This window comes from Macaca thibetana, chromosome 20, assembly GCF_024542745.1.
Source record: "Macaca thibetana thibetana isolate TM-01 chromosome 20, ASM2454274v1, whole genome shotgun sequence".
In the NCBI taxonomy this organism is placed as follows: Eukaryota; Metazoa; Chordata; class Mammalia; order Primates; family Cercopithecidae; genus Macaca; species Macaca thibetana.
This window is the reverse complement of record NC_065597.1, coordinates 61,651,109-61,666,546: the sequence shown is the minus strand read 5'-3', so window position 1 is coordinate 61,666,546 and position 15,438 is coordinate 61,651,109. Positions and strand designations below refer to the sequence as shown.

The window sequence follows — 15,438 nt, the reverse complement described above, 5'->3', positions numbered from 1 at the left end:
CAGGAGTTCAAGACTGGCCTGCACAATAACAGTGAAATCCCATCTCTGCAAAAAATGCAAAATTAGCTGGGCATGGTGGCTCACGCCTGTTATCCCAGCTGTTCAGGAGACTGAGGCAGGAGGATCACTTGAGGCTAGGACGTGGAGGTTGCAGTGAGCCAAGAACATGCCACTGCACTCCAGCCTGGGTGATAGAGCGAGACCCTGTCTTGAAAAAATTAAAAAGATAAAGAAAGAAGCTTTAAAGATTACTTTCTTAACATGCCTCAAACATAGATATCAATTGTGGAATAGCATGTAGAATATGACTTACAAACTTGGGTGATGATATTATTGAGTTATGTGGATTATGTGAATATGCATTTATATGTAAACCTATGTTTACTGATGTTGAATCTCTTCTGTCTAAATGATTTTAACAGTTTCTGATATGAGTGTGATCTTGAATTTTATATTTGCCTTAGATTTTATTTTAATCAAGTAAGATTTACTTGAGGAAGGTTTCATATGAAACATATACCAACTTTGTCATTGACCTATGGTTTGTTCTTTAACTTAGTAAAAAGCCAATTAACTATCAGGAGCTATTTCAAACAAGAAAATCAGAGAGCCAGCATAGGCAATATGGTGAGACCCTGTCTTTACCAAAAAAAAGTTTAAATTAAAATAAGAAAAAATTAACAAGGCATGGTGGCAAATACTTATAATCCCAGTTGCTCAGGAGGGTGAGGTGAGATGATTATTTGAGCCCGGAGTTGGAGACCAGCCTGGACAATATAGCAAGATCTCATCTCTTAAAGAAAAAAAAGCCAATTAAAAGTCACCTTTTTTTCTTCAGATAGAAAATACATCTTCAGGCCAGGAGTGGTGGCTCACGCCTGTAATCCCAGCACTTTGGGAGGCCGAGATGAGTGGATCACCTGAAGTCAGGAGTTCGAGACCAGCCTGGCCAACATGGTGGAATCCCGTCTCTACTAAAAACACAAAAAATTAGCCAGGCGTGGTGGCAGGCGCCTGTAATCCAGCTACTTGGGAGGCTGAGGCAGGAGAATCACTTGAACCCGGGGAGCAGAGGTTGCAGTGAGCCAAGATCGCGCCACTGCACTCTAGCCTGGGCAATAAGAGCGAAAGTCTATCTCAAAAAAAAAAAAAAAAAAAAAAAAAAAAGGAAAATACAGCTTTTAATAATATAGATTGCCTTTAATGTTGATGCTTTTCTTTTCATTCCAAGTTAACATTATTGACCATATACCACCAAATCAGGGACCAGGTAGTACAACTGGTATTTTAGTCACTGGTTTACATCTAGCACCTAATATAATACCTGGCATGCACACGGCAAACACCCACATTGTGCTTGAAGGAATTAATGGTTGGTAAATATTGTCATTGTTAGAATTAGGATGGAAATGAGAAGTGCCTTAAATTTTAATTTGGATAAGAAAACTAGCATCTGTGATTTTTATATGTACCTAAATCTAAACATAGACAATTACAGTGATACTTGCTACCATAACATTTTGTGACATTTTGTTTGAAATGTTGAATTGGCCTGTATCCCGTTTATTTTCCGACTCTGCTTTTTTGTTTGTGTGTTTTTGTTGTTGTCAAGGGAAAAGTAAGTATCTAAACTAAGTAGGATACTAGATCTTGTTAAATAATCATATTTGTGTTTCATAGTATACACATGGGAAAGTTTTTCATAGTTATGTTGTTTGAAGACAAGGCTAAAATGAATGTCCCAAAATATATTTTTAATTATAATGGAGATACATTGAGCTATATTTAATTGTGGCTCAGCATTTCATTAAAAATGGAAGCAGAGAAGTTGATTGCCAGCCTTTGAGAAGAATGGATAATAAATCTTTGTCCAGTATCCTCTCTTTTAAGCCTTTCTGACTCCTAACCAATTTTTCACAGCCAAACTAAACAGAGGAGTTGGAATAATTAATAGATTCAAGCAGTGTTTTTGCCTCTCTTTTCATACACTTTGTTTCTGTTGGAATATGGGATTCCAGAGAGTTCATGAGCTAGTTTTAATCAGTATTTGAGCAGCAGTTATTTCCATGTATAACATCTTAAATTGACTAAATAATCCTCTAGCAATTTTTATTTGCACTTTAATTTGCTTAGCATCCCCTTTCTTAATAAATAATCCAGAGTTAAATGTAGGCAGACTTGAAATAATTGAGTATTCAATAGTAGGGACTAAATTAATGAAGTTTTTCTAGGCTTTAAAACTCTAATATCTTCTTGTGGCTAACGGTGTAATCTTGTATTTGTTTTCTAAAATAACCAAATTTCTGGTTTCTTCAATCTTTTTTATGTGGCACTGTAGGAATTTGCTTATATGTAGTTATCATTTTACTGGTGACTTTATTTAACTGCATGCTTTAAAGCCCTGATTCTAAAAATACTCCTGGAAAGTGAGGAATTACTACAGTAAACAGAAGTCTTAATGAAAATTAAGGCTTTATTATTTATTTCTCCTCTTAGCTGCATTTGTAATAATTTTTACATTGTACTTAAACAGAAAGTTTGAAGACTTTTTCAGCATCTTTAATGACTTAGATTTTGTGCATTTGCAACAGTTTCTTCCTATTTTAGGCACAAAGCTTAAAGTTTAGTCTGGCAGGGGAAGTAGTCATTTGATTGGAAAGTTGGGCAGAGGAGAAAAATTTTGTCTTCATATACAGAATTTGTAGCAGTAGAATATTCAGATGGAGTTATATTAAACTCTAACCCTGGGGAAAAAAATTGAAGTGCTTGTATGCAGTACAGAGAATAGATCCCTAGCAAAGCCAACACTCAGGGCTTACTTCTGTAGTATCTGCAGCTGAATTGGTCTCTCCCAAGAGTATTCTCAACTCGAAGTCTTAAGAGTAGAGTTTGGGAAGGGGAGGAGAGAACAGTAGCTTTGGGCCGTAAGTTCCATGATGAGCTCAATAGTCAGTGAAACTCTCTAGGTTAAGGATATGTACTTAACCTCTGAATGTCCTATTCCCCTTGAGAAATTCCTACCTCTGGGCACTTTGCTTAGTGTTGTGGCACGCTGGAAATTTATCTTGAGTTGAGGAGAGGGAGTCTGACTGTATTGCTGCAGAGTCTAGGCTACTCTCTTTAAATAGATGTCCAACGTGGGAATATGGCTGAAAACCATCAGTTCCTTCCTTATCATAGCTAGGCAATGGGAAATACTAGAAATGCAAGCTTTTCCTTCTTCAGTTTGCTCAGAGAGGACACCTAGTTCAAGGTGAAGATTACGTGTTTGGGTATGTTAAACCCAGTAAGTTTTATTTTAAATATATTTCAGTCTGTTCTAATGTAACAAAGTTCTTCAGTCTGATTGTTCTAGCAGCTATCACTCAAACATTAATTGCTGTCAGTGTGAAAGGATATCCTCCTACATCTTTTCTGGAGTACTTGAAACCATCCCACTTCCTTTTTCTTTTACCTTAAGAACTGATTACTGACACTTGGGAATTACAATCAGATTGCATCAATCTTTATGGAAAGGTTGCCAATTATTGCACTGCAAAATATGCATTTTCCTCTAATAGTAAGTGTTTCTCCTGGTGTGTCTCTCAGTTCAGTGCTTTTAAATACCTCTTAGGTGAATGAATGCTTTGTGCCATGCCCTGATTTAATACATTTGAAAGACTTTATTCATGGCTTTGTTACCTTCAAGTCTATGTGAGGTGGAGATGGATGGAGGGGAATAATTTATGTAATATGAAATCTTCATAGGATCTTTTGATTGATTAGATGTCCTTGGGTAGAAGAAGGTGGCTATGACTTATAGTGTGATATAAACTCTAAAATGAGCATGTTCTTTGAAGAGTTAAGAGCAGTGAGGAATTTTATGGTGGGGATGTACATTGAGCCTTGTGCGATGTCTTTTGTGTGCATTACCTCATTTTGTTTTCACAACAGTTCTGTGAGGATAGATTTAATTACCCCAGTTTTAAAGAGTAGAAGGACTTAATGAGATTGTGAAATCAGGACTTGGGCATGCAGCTTGTAGGTTCAAAACAAAACAAAACTGTGACTTGAGTACAGATCTCTGGCTCTAAAATCCATGCTTTTCTTCCCTAGGACAGGGAGAGGTGGTGTTAGAATCTTGAAAGTTGTTAGAATGTTGCCATTGTAGACCATGGAAATGCTGAACAGAATGAAGATAATGCTACTTTATGAGCACCCCCACCATCATTTTCACCATCCTCTTTATTTCTAATGCTCTTCAACATCAACTCATGAAGCTGAGGAGCCTGCCAGGGTGTCTGGCTCATCATGTTCAATACAGCAGAGACTTGTTTAATTTAGCAGCGCTCTGAGATGAAAGGTTCATGACTGCCAAGTACAAACAGACCTTCTCTGCGGGATAAAAAAAAAATAAATAATTAAAAAAAAAAAAAAAAAATAAAATAAAAAAAAAAAAAAAAAAAATAAATAAAATAAAAAAAAAAATTAAAAAAAAAAAAAAAAAAAAAAATAAAAAAAAAAAAAAAAAATAAAAAATAAAAAAAATAAAAAAAAAAATTATAAAAAAAATAAAATAAAATAAAATTAAAAAAATATAAAAAAATAAAAAAAAAAAAAATTAAAACAAATAAATAAAAAAAAAAAAAAATAAAAAAAAAAAAAAAAAAAAATAAAAATTAAAAAATAAAAAAAAAAAAAAAATAAAAAAAAAAAACATTAAAAAATAAAAAAAAAAAAAAAAAAAAAAATAAAAATAAATATAAAAAAAAAAAAAAAAAAAAAAAAAAAAAAAAAAAGTTAATTTGGTTATAGGAGAGAATGCTTGTTTTTCCTTGCTCTGTGCTAATAAAGAAGCTGGCACATTTTTTCATGAGTAGAAAGGACTTTGACTTGTTAAATCTGTATAATCAAAGAGAAGTAAGCAGTTCTGATAAACATTTTTCTTTGTGCCGTCTTTGGTTAATTCCATTCTGTACCTGCCAGCAAATTGCAAATTGCAGATTGCATGCTTTTTTTTGTTCTTTCCTCTTTTTTATTTTGGATTTGGTTTTATGGTTGGTCACTGTAGGGATTTATTGGTAGGAAAATAAACTATTTCCTCATTTGAACAGATTGTGTGTTTTTACAACAGGTTATCCTGTAGCAAGCAGAGTGATTCAACAGGCCTCTGCACAGAGGTGTTACTATATGACTTTGACCATTTTAAATAATAACAGCTGTATTGAGATATAATTCATATACTATAAAGTTTACCCTTTAAAGTGTAGAACTCAGTGATTTTTAGTATACTCACAGAGTTGTACACCCATCGCTTCTGACTAATTCCAGGACACTTTCATCACCCCAAAAAGAAATCCCATACCTACTCTCCATTCTCCTCTCTGTCTCTCTTGCCTCTAGCAGCCACTCATCTACTTTCTATCTGTGGATTTACATATTCTGGACATGCCATATAAATGGAATCATAAAATATGTGACCTTTTGTGTCTGGCTTCTTTCTGCGTTGCAGCATGTATCAGAACTTCATTCCTTTTTATTGCTGAGTAGTGTTCTATTGTATGGACAATACTACATTTTGCTTATTTCTTCATCAGTTGATGGACATTGTGGTGGTTTCCACTTTTCGGTCATTATGGATCATACTGCTATGAACATTTGCGTATACATTTTCTAGTGGACACAGGTTTTCATTTCTTTTGGGTATATACCTAGGAGTGGAATTGCTGGGTTATATGGTAACTCTGTATTTAACTTTTTGAGGAACTGCCCAACTGTTTTCCAAAGTGCACCCGCTTTTGTGTGAAGGTGTACCTTTTTCGTTCTCAGCAACATTTGAGGGTTCCAATTTCTTCACATCCTTGCCAACGCTTTTCCATGATTGTGTTTTTCATAGTAGCCATCCTAATGGATGTAAAGTGGTGTCTCATGATTTTGATTTGCATTTCCCTGATCACTAATGGTGTTGAACATCTTTTCATGTGCTTTTTGGCCACTTGTATATCTTTGTTAGAGAAACACCTATTCAAATTATTTGCCCATTTTTTAAATGCACTCTTTTTATAGAGTGGTGATAGTTCTTTATATATTTTGTATACACACACATACACCCAAACACTCCCACCCTTATCAGATATATGAATTGTAAGATCTTTTCTCCCATTCTGTGATTGTCTTTTCACTTTCTTCATGTTGTTCTCTGAAGCAAGTAGTGTTTTAATTTTTATGAAGTCCAATTTTCCAATTTGTTTTGGTTGCTTGTGCCATTCTCTCTGTCAGAAATTTTCTTTAAGTTAAAAAATTACACCTTATTTCTAGACATCTCCCATTTTAAAAATTTGTACAAAATTAAATAGTTTATTAACTATACAATGAGTAAGAGGTATTAAACGTCTGTGTTTCACATATTCTCAGCTCATTCAGTGTGAGAAAACCAAATTTCCTAACCTTACACCCAATGTGCTTTTTTGTTTTTTAAATCAGAAAGATGTCTTTCATTGTTCTGCGTCATTCAAAATGCACGCATCATCCCATGGACATTTATGTGTCTAATACATACTGAGCACTTTGCGGGGCTTGGGGATTCAGAGGTGAGTGGAACGTGGCCCTATCTTTAGAAACAGGAATGCACGTTGCCATGCTGGAAGCTTCCACAGAGGACCATGGTGGTGCCAGGATGGGGAAGGGAGCAGTCTCCTCTTTCAGGTGAGAATGCTTTATAGAAGAGTTGGTGCTGGTGCTCAGTCTGCAAAGATGGGTGGGTGATCAGAACTTTTTGTTACAGTCTATTAGTCTGTCTTCTGGTTATTTCCTGCTATGTACACCAAGTCCAGATATCTCACAACAGCCATATCTAGGATTATTGATATAATAAAATGTAGACAGAGGTGTGATGACTCTGATGCCTAAAAGTGAGCCCAAAGAAAACCACTTTAATTTTTTTAGGTTTTCAAAATCAGTTCAGCATGGTGTGTGTGTGTGTGTGTAGTTTTCTGTATAGTCATAGTATAAAATACAAGGCAAGGAGTGACAGTTGCTTGGTTGGAGAGGAAGATTGATTATAGACAGTTGGATGTGTCCCATTAAGGAATTTAAGATTTTGCCCTTAGTGATGGGGAGCCGTTGAAGAGTCCAGCAGCGGGGAGGTGATAGGGTCACTCTAGTTACTATACTATGAACGCTGGATGCGAGGGGCAGGTCTAGAGACAGGCAACCCATTAGACTGTCACACGAGTCCAGGTGACAGTTGATAAGGATGTGAACTAGGGCACTGGTGGTAGAGTTGTAGAAGACAGAGGCTGGAAATGTTTAGGAGGTACTAGTCAGGGCTCTTGACTGCAAGTGAACAGAAACCTCACTCAAACTATCTTGAGTTAAAAGGGGAGCGAATTGGAAGATTCCTGGAGAAGGTTGCAAAAGGAATGAAATGCTGCAGAAACCAGCACAATTCCAGGGACCTCAGAGATTAGAAGTGGTATGTTATCACAGGGCAGGAGCCATCTTCACATCACCAACCACGAGGAAGGAAATAGCTTTTCCCTCCCAGCTTTGGTTTTAAAATCCCAGGGGCACTCTTGGCCTTGGGAGTTTGTGCCCCCCTGGCCAGTCACTGGGGTCTTTGTTGGAAGCTCTCTATCACCATCACACTGAGAGTTCCTAGAAGAAGTGGAGAAGGATTATTCTGGCAGAGCCATCTGTGCACATCCACTCTAAACATATGGGTTGGACCCAGAGATTGAAACAATCTGAGAATAAGGGAAAGGTCAAGAATGCCTCCCAAGGCCGGACGTGGTGGCTCACACCTGTAATCCCAGCACTTTGGGAGGCCAAGGTGGGCAGATCACTTGAGGTCAGGAGTTCGAGACCAGCCTAACCAACATAGTGAAACCCCGGCTCTACTAAAAATACAAAAATTAGCTGGGCATGGTGGCGCCTGCTTGTAATCCCAACTACACAGGAGGCTGAGGCAGGAGAATTGCTTGAACCCGGGAGGCGGAGGTTGCAGTGAGCTGAGATCACACCACTGCACTCCAGCCTAGGCCACAGAGCGAGACTTCGTCTCAAAAAAAAGAAAAAAAGAATGTCTCCCAAGTTAGTGGCTTTGGTAACCTATGATGGCACCGCTTCTGTCCTGTGAAAAGGTTCAGGGGTATGCAAGCCAAGTACAGTGAGTAAAGTTTAGATCAGCTTAGTACCACACTACTCAGAAATTGTGGCTGTGTTACATAGTTTTGTGATTATTTGGTTGACTTGGTTTCCTTCACTATTAGAAGCCCTGAGAGGACAGGGACTGGTTTTTTTTTTTGCTGCGACTCTCCAGAGCCCAGCATACTGAACTTGGCACATAGTGGATATACAGTATATATCTATGTACGAATGAATAAATGCAGGTGACCATGTGCGGTAGGCAGTTGGGTTGATTGATTGGATCTCAGGTAAGGGTAGGAAACAGATTTAGGAGTTAGTTACCTGTGTAGGGCTAGATGGTTGACAACTCTTGAAAGTTACTAGGGAAGGGACCTTTATAAAAGTTTGGATATTGTGTAGACCTGTGATTTTTATGTCCAGGTAATGAAATTGTGCCTTTTCTTTCCTTTTTTGTCCTGTTTAGTTTTTAATGCCAGTAATTATCTGCTGACAATCCTGCCAATGATGTTTTTAAAATTTTGTTACAGATTATAATTAGACTTGTGATAGATAGGAAAATAAAGGTGATAAAGACAGATTCTATTTCCTTTTTAAGAATAACTGACTCATGGGATGAAACCTTGGATATGATTTCAGATCACTCCTGTAAACTCTCACAAGAGATGTTTATAAAACACTTGGAACAATACAGATTGTACTAAGAAAGTGTGCTTTGATCAACTCGGGAGATACAAAGCAAGAAACTTAATAAATCAAGTCCTATTTGTGAATGGAAAGGATTGGAAGTTCACCTTAAAAGTAAGAAGTCAGCTTACATCAAGACTTAAATTTTGTAGTCTGAATAGCTGATGTTAACTTAGTTTCATCTTTTATATAAAAATAAAATGAATTATAGACTTCAGATCTTGGCATCTTGAAATCTGACTCCTGATTCCTCTCTCTTAATGACTATTGGAACACTAGACTAGAAATGGAATTTGACTTTGGTTTTTTTACCCTTTAATTTTTGAAGTCAGTGTGCTTCCAACTCTGTCTTACCTCTGTAGTCAGGAAAACCAAACCATTGGTAGCTCAGATATGCTGTAATTTTTATTATGTAAATATTAGAAAAGCATAGTTGTATTTATATAAAGAGCGATATTCATACTTGAGTTTTTTTTTTTAACAATTTAAAGCATAAATACAATTGTATTACTTTTATAGGCTAAGCATTCTTGTCCTGCCACCCTTCCATATGACAAGATATTACAGTAAACTGCATATATTTTTAGTGTTTTTGCATATTGCCTAGATTCCTTTCTTTAAATTTGCAGTAGAGACGTGAGCCATTTTTATTTATGTACTTAATTTTTCACTAAAGAACTTTCATTAAATTTGGCTTTGAATGCAGGTCAGTATCTTAGCAAGTTGTAATTTAGTAGAGCATTTCTCTCTTAAGAACTCAAATCTAGTTACAGTATCTCAGCTTTTTAAATTAATCTAAGGGATATATAGATATTATGATCTTTTAAAAAATAACAGATTTTCATTTGAATCTCAGATTAATGTTTGTTCTTTCAGATAAAGTTTGAACAAATATCTAATAGACTAAGACTTTGTATATTTTGAATTTTACCAAAGCGACTCAAAGACTGGGAGAGTATATTTTAGATTTTAATGATGAGGTCAAAATCCTGGATTTGAGTTCTGCATTGTTTAGTTAAGTAATTACATGGAAAATTTCTGTGTCAGGATCCCAGACCCCTGCAAATTGTATCACTTTTAAAATCAGTTATAGAGCTGAAGTTTTTAAAATGTTGATTTCTGGAGGAACCCCTTATCAGCTCCTGGAAAAAATAATTACAATGTATCTAACATGATACAGCTTTTTCTATTTTCTGAAATGATTCTATTATTTAAGAAGTAGTCAGCTTTGTTCTTTGCTCATTAATTCTTCAAAGGTAGTGTCATTCAAAGTGGAGAAAAAAGTTCCAGAGTAGATGTCAGGGAGAAAGGAAGCAGCTCTTTTAGATGATGGTAAACATGTGGCCCCAATGAAAGAAGCCTGAGTCCCTTGCAAAGTTTGTCTCTGGGCTTGTCCGGCTCACTCCTGTTGCACGTAAAATGACAAGATTGCTTTCACATATGCAGTATTTCCACTCATTTAATTTCTGTTTTTTTAATGACTGATAAATATAATTCAAAAAGGAGTATTAAATAATAGGGCATTAAACAATCTCTATCTAGATTTAGCTGAATTAAGGGAAGAATTTGTCTGAGTATAGAAATTATTAAACAATCAAATGCATTTGTTTAAATGTAGGTAGAATTTAGGCTGAAGTGTTGCCTAGCAGATGCAATTAATTTGATAATTGATTATAAGTTTTGCATACATATGTAAGCAGACAAGATATTTCTAATGTGCTTCATCTGTATTTTCTATAGTTTTAAGTAGCTGACAAATCTTGTTTATGCTCCCTACTGAATAATCTTTCTTAATGGACAGAGAATGCAGAAGCTATTCACCTAGTTCTTGCTACTGTTAATAAAATCTGAGTTTCACCTTGCATCTCAAAGTTAGCAAAATGGTGTACAGAAATTCTAAAAGAGTGGGAATTATGTGGTTTGTAAATTTCTTTAATTTATGCGTTTTCCATGAAACTCCAGTGTATAAAACAGGTAGAATAAGGGTTTTAGTCAGGGAATAGTGGAAAGCCGGGCTGGCGCTCCGCGGCACTCCAGGAGTATCATTCTAAAAGCCACTGTTCCATGCTGTCATTAATGAATGTGGAGTCTTTTTTGGAGAAACAAAGGATAAATTACCCATTTATGTATCCTTTTTGTTACAGCTTTATGCTAACTATTTGCTTGTATGATAAACACTGACATTTTATATCAGAATTATTTTAAATATATAAAGCCACTTTAAACATCACCAGAAATAATAATAGCATTGCTGGTTAGGCCACCCCATAGGTCTAAAATAGTCTTCTTATCTTACCAAAGAGAACTTGCCTGACTTTGCAAGATTATGGTAACAAAGGCTACCTGAAAGGCAGTGCATGGAAGGTAAATTGTTGGATATACCTAGTCCTGCCACAGCGTTCCTTCCCATGTTAAGACATGCAGTCAGATTAAAGTGAATTAGAGAATAATAACCACACTGAGAATAATTAAACATCAAGTGCTTCTGGTGAAATGAGTCCACATTATCAGGCAAGTGTAGTTCCACTTGGGGCCTGGCTTGGGAGACTCCCTAGTAGAGGATTCAAGATGCCCTCTGTGCTCTTAGTAATGGGAAATGGCTCTGTGACCTTGGGCAAGTTACTTAAGCTTGTTAACACTCTACCTGCCTGTAAAATGCTCCATTATAGAGTTGTTCTGAGGATGAATGAAGATGCTGCATATAAAGTACACATTATAAATTGCCCGTAGATGTTAAGCCATGGAACAATATCTTCCTTCAAAAGAAAGGGCAATAATTGGCAGTGCAGGTATCATGAGAACCGCACCTTTGTTCCCAACTTGAGTGAAACGCAAACTGCATCAGGCGTCATTTCACCATTTTTTTTTTTTTTTTTTCAGACGGAGTCTCGCTCTGTCTCCGGGGCTGGAGTGCAGTGGCGGGATCTCGGCTCACTCACTGCAAGCTCCGCCTCCCGGTCAATCAATTCCATCATTCCCCCCAATTCCATCATTATTCCATATCATTCACACATTTCATCAAAATTCATTTCATTTCTCAATTCATTCACAATCACTCCAGTTCACACCATTCTCCTCCCTCAGCCTCCCAAGTAGCTGGGACTACAGGCGCCTGCCACCGTGCCTGGCTAATTTTTTGTATCTTTAGTAGAGACGGGGTTTCACCGTGTTAGCCAGGATGGTCTTGATCTCCTGACCTCATGATCCACCCGCTCGGCCTCCCAAAGTGCTGGGATTACAGGCGTGACATTTCACCATTTTAAAAGTAAATACTGGAAATGAAATGGACAAATTTCATCATTTTAACTGTCAGCTGTTGAATGTCTCTGCTTTTGGATACTTCTCTTACCATTTTACCCAAAACAGAACCGTCTTCACTTTTCAAAAGCTGAAAGACAAAAAAGAGAAGGTAAAATGACTGAATACTGTGGTTTATTTTTTCATCTTTTGTTTTAATGATTATTGCTTCTCTGTGGGAATAAGAATATTTACAAACTGTACTGAATGCGCTATTTACAACTGCTTATAAGCAGTGTCGAATGTAGGTATAAATTGGGTATGATATGTTCAGAACATGTGATGGAATCATGTCAGGCAAAATTTACTAAACGTTTATTGGTTAGTACAATTGTTCTTTTGAGAATAAAAACATGACAGTTTAGAGGCAAGCTGAAATTAATTAATTAATTAATTAATTAATTTGAGACGGAGTCTCTCTCTGTCGTCCAGGCTGGAGTGCAGTGGCTCGATCTTGGCTCACTGCAACCTCTGCCTCCTGGGTTCAAGTAATTCTCCCGCCTCAGCTTCCCGAGTAGCTGGGATTACAGGCATGCGCCACCATGCCCAGCTAATTTTTGTATTTCTAGTAGAGACAGGGTTTTACCATGTTGACCAAGCTGGTCTCAAACTCCTGACCTCAAGTGATCTGCCTACTTCGGCTTCCCAAAGTGTTGAATTACAGGTGTGACTTACTGTGCCTGGCTGGCAACCTGAGATTTAGAAAAGGAATAACTATTTCTAAGGAATTCTGAAGCACATGTCACCAGCAGTTATCTTTAAGAAGAGATTTTTATTGATTTTATGTCCAGTGTAGGAGTTCATTGAATTCTTTTAGAGAAAAAGTCTAAAAGAGAAGTACTACTGCAGGGGAAAAAAGATAATAAAAGGTTTTCGAATGGATGCCCTAGAGAAGCTGTAAAATAGCCTACATATTGTGGCAAGAGATGTGGACCTTTTGGGTTTTATTTGTGATAAGTTCATAAGCTCACATCTTTATAAAATGTAACTTTCATACTTGGTCTAGTTAGCATAGAATTCTCTAAAATCAACAATAAAAAATATGCTATGGTACAGAATGTTGTCTTTGATACCAACCTTTAGAGAATTTACTTAAAACTTCCTAGTATTTTTTTTAAAAATCACTTTGGTTCTCTGTTCCTAAGCTTTTTATATTCTTTGGTATTTGCAAGCCAAAAGGACCTCTTGGAGCTGACAAGCGCCATTTTTCTTGCTGTATGTAGAAGTAGTTTTCTTTATATTTGTCCTGAATTCACTTAGGTTTCCAGAGATACCTCTCATTCTAGAATTTTAAGCTCTTGGATTACAATTCTTTAGTCATTAGCATTTATTATCTTAACTTTCTATTAGAAGAATCATTGTTTTAGTCTACCTATAGCCTATTTCCATTTATTTTCTTTAGTTGTGTTATTTAAATGCAATTATTATGACCTTATAAATTATTCTAAGAGAAGATGCAGAGTGGCTTTGCAGTTCAGTACTGACCATTCTGCATGAAATCCAGCACTTACAACAATGCCAGACGTATATGTGCAATAAATGTTTATTTGAGTTAATGAATTCCTTTAGGGCAGATTGCGGTTGTAATATTTTCAGTATTAAGTGACCAAGCATTTGGTACTGATAGTTTAGCTAAACATTCAGGTTTCATTTGAAGCTAATAAACAGACCACTGTGCAATCCAGGAAGACCGGTTTGTTCACTTTCCCATTCAATAGTAATTTACTTTTGCAGTTCTGTTTATATAGAGTAAAGGTCAAAGGAAAGGGTGTATTTGAAGCAGTTACAGCAATTGCTTTGCAATAGTGAAAGATTTTCAGTATGCTGATGAAAAAGGGACAATTTAAATGGGATATTACAAAATTTAAACTGTTCTTTTTGTAAACAGCTTTATTGAGGTATAATTGACATCCAGTAAATCGCACGTTTAAAGTGTACAGTTTAATCAGTTCTGACATGTGTACACCCATGAAACTATCACTACAATAAGGATAATGAACATATCCATCACCCCCAAAAATTTCTTTGTATGACTTTGTAATCCTTCCCTCGTGCTCCTTTGCCCCTGTTTCCTGGCAACCATTGATCTGCTTTCTGTTTCTGCTTTCTGTCTCTGTAGATTAGTTTGCCTGTTCGAGGGTTTTATATAAGTGGAATCATACCATATGTACTCTTTTTTGTTTGACTTCTTTCAATCAGCCTAATTATTTTGGGATTTGTCCATGTTGTTGAGTACATCAGTAGTTCATTTCTTCTTAGACGTGGTTGTATAGATATGCCACAATTTGTATATCCGTTTACTGTTTTTGTTGTTCTTGACAATGTGTTTACTGTTGATGGCCGTTTGGGTATTTCCAGTTTTGGGCTATTACAAATAAAATCAATCTGAATATTTATATACAAGTCTTTGTATGGACTCTGTTTTCTCTTAGGTAAATACCTAGGAGTAGGATGAATGGGTGTCTGTTTAGCTTTTTTTTCAGAACTGCCAAACTGTTTCCAAGTTGTCATTTCCTTTTATATTCCTGCCTGCAGTACATGAGAATTCCAGTTGCTCCATGTCTGGAATTTGGTATGGTCAGTCTTTTCACATTATTCATTCTAATAGATGTGTAGAAGTAGCTCATTGTGGTTTTAATCTGCATTTTCCTAATGACTAATGGTGTTGAGCATATTTTCATGTACTTACTTGCCAATACTTGGTAAAGTATCAAATCTTTTATATGTTTATTTATTGGGTTGTTTGTTTTCTTATTACTGGGTTTTGAGAGTTCTTTGTGTACTCTGGATATAGATGATCAGATTTATGATTTGCAATATTTTATCTCAGCCTATGACTTACCTTTTCACCCTCTTAACATTCTTTCAAAGAGGAGTTCTTAATTTTGATAAAGTTCAATTTATCAATTTGTTATTTTATGCATTGTGTTTTTGGTGTTATAACTAGGAGCTCCACCTAACCTGAGGTCACAGAAGTTATCGCCTTTGTTTTCTTGTAGAATTTTGATAGTTTTGGGTTTACACTTTGGTATATGGCCCATTTTGACTTAAATTTTGCAATATGGCCCATTTAGATTTAGTTGTTGCGTGTGGTGAAAGATGTAGATCAAAGTTCGTATTTCTTGCATATGGCCATTTAGTTGCCAGCACCATTTGTTGAAATGACTGTTCTCGCTTCATTGAGTTGCCTTTGCATCTTTATAAAAAAATCAGTTGTTCATATATGTGGGTCTATTTTGGCCTCTATTTTGTTTCATTGATCTATTTGTTTGTCTTCACACCAGTACCACACTGTCTTAATTTTTGTAGTTTTATAATAAGTCTTGAAAT

The 15,438-nt window shown here is 36.1% G+C and overlaps 1 protein-coding gene across 8 annotated transcripts in view; it reads left to right on the top strand.

Annotated features, from left to right (window-relative positions):
- The window catches only part of MRTFB (myocardin related transcription factor B), a 205,678-nt gene that overhangs the window by 22,879 nt on the left and 167,361 nt on the right, over positions 1-15,438 (top strand). The gene's annotated exons all lie outside the window — the stretch shown is intronic.